Source organism: Octopus bimaculoides, chromosome 21, assembly GCF_001194135.2.
Source record: "Octopus bimaculoides isolate UCB-OBI-ISO-001 chromosome 21, ASM119413v2, whole genome shotgun sequence".
NCBI lineage: Eukaryota > Metazoa > Mollusca > Cephalopoda > Octopoda > Octopodidae > Octopus > Octopus bimaculoides.
This window is the reverse complement of record NC_069001.1, coordinates 31,189,925-31,192,123: the sequence shown is the minus strand read 5'-3', so window position 1 is coordinate 31,192,123 and position 2,199 is coordinate 31,189,925. Positions and strand designations below refer to the sequence as shown.

General features: G+C 29.8%; 2 long non-coding RNA genes across 4 annotated transcripts in view; one reads left to right on the top strand and one right to left on the bottom strand.

Moving 5' to 3' along the window:
• The window catches only part of LOC106869450 (uncharacterized), a 224,589-nt gene that overhangs the window by 144,927 nt on the left and 77,463 nt on the right, over positions 1 to 2,199 (bottom strand). The window lies entirely within an intron of this gene.
• LOC128250423 (uncharacterized) overlaps positions 1 to 2,199 on the top strand; it is a 71,964-nt gene that overhangs the window by 5,587 nt on the left and 64,178 nt on the right. The window contains exon 2 of one of the 3 annotated variants that reach the window (XR_008266435.1): positions 587 to 750. The exons of the other annotated variants lie outside the window; for them this stretch is intronic. This is a non-coding gene — a long non-coding RNA (uncharacterized LOC128250423). The remainder of the gene's footprint in view (positions 1 to 586; positions 751 to 2,199) is intronic. 3 annotated transcript variants of the gene reach the window in all.

The window sequence follows — 2,199 nt, the reverse complement described above, 5'->3', positions numbered from 1 at the left end:
CTGGAATTGGCGCGCCAAAACGAAGACTTTTGAACTTTACCATTAAGCTGTAATTAGCAGAACCATATGCACGCGCACCCATGGCGGTGGGCAACTATGTATACGATTCTGATAATTGGTGCTACATTACAAATCAGGCTGATGAGGAATAGACAAATGGTAAGAATTTGTTAAATCCGAAACCTGGTTCCTGTTTAATAATGATTTTTTTTTTTTAGGTGATTTTAAATGTCTTGCCCGCTCACGTTTTTGGTATGCTGCTATGTTGAGAACTTTTTAGGTCTTAATAGACACAAAATGTGATCTATTTCTAGCGCATTAATTGTCCACGTTAGTGGTCGACGTTATTTTTAAAATATATTTATATATATGTATATACAGACATAAACACAGGCATATATACGAGTGAACGGACACATATACGATCGAGCATGAATAACTTGTATTATCATTTAAGACAGTTTTATTCGGCCCCATGCAACATAAGGTTTCGGAGTCTCGTCATAGGATCCAAGCTCCTGAGAGAATGAAACCGAATAAAAATCTTTTCAATAATAATGACAACAGTGATTTCATATTTTGCCAGAAGACCAGCAATTTCGTGAGAGCAGGAAATTCGATTACATCGAATCCGGTACTCAACTAAAAATCTAAACCCTGCCATAAGTCGGGAAAACGGGAAATACGAAAACATCGACAAAACAAACCAAGGCATCTGTTTGAACACCAGAAGAGAGGTATTAGGAAAATGTATGTAGTTATGTATATATCTTTGTACTTACACATATATGCACATATTTTGATATAAATATGCATATATATAAACACATATGTATATGTACGTATCTGTCAATCAATCAACCAATCAATCAAAGAATCAATCAATAAGTCAATCACTCAATGTATGTATGTATGTATCTATCTATGTAAATATATTTAGATATCTCTATACTTATGTATACACACATACACACACGTGATTCCAATCTACATATGGGTATTGAGCAGTATTTTATGTTTAATTGCATTTCACACCAGCCTGATGCCACAAGCCATTATATATATACATACATATGTATGTATATGTATATATACATACATATATATGTATATACAGATATATGTATGTATATATATATATGTATATATACATACATATGTATGTATATATATATGTATATATACATACATATGTATGTATATATATATATGTACATATATATATATGTATATATATATAATGTGTTGTGGCATATACATATGCATACAAGTGTATGCATATATACATATATATACATACATGTGTATGTATGTACATATATATATATACATATGTATATATATACATATATATACATATGTATATATATATACATATATATATACACATACATATGTATATACATATATACACATATATATATATGTGTATATATATACATGTATACATATACACACACACATATATATGTACATACATATATATATGTACATATATATATACTTACATATATACATATATATATATATACATGTATATATATGTGTGTATATATATGTATGTATATATATATATATATATATATATGTATATACTTATTCATACATTTATACATTCATTCATATATATGTGTATTTATACATACTAAAAGACTCTAACCGTCCATCTATCTTATTATTCCGAATGTATGTTTCTGTTTATATATATATATATACACACGCATGTATGTATGTATGGACATACGAACATATATCTATAAAAACACACAGGCACACACACACACACACGCACACACACACACACACACACACACACACACACACACACACACACACACACACACACACACACACACACGCACGCATTCCAACTTTATTTCATACTAACAAGATGGCTAATGAGAACTGACAACTCTCGAATTACCATAGATTATGCATAGATACGTGTTAATGGCGTATTTAGTGAGCAGAGACATCTGGTGGCTAAAGGAAGAGACAAACAAGACCAAGATATTAACATAAAATGTGTTCATTTATTTGAATATTCGAGTCTGAGGAAAGAAATCAACGAACGTTTTCTGGTTGAATATTGTTTTGTGACGTGAAATTGATTTTAATAAATGCTGGCACACGCCTTTTGCGTTTGTTTATATGTATGTATGTATGTGTGTATATATATATATGTGTGTATATATATAT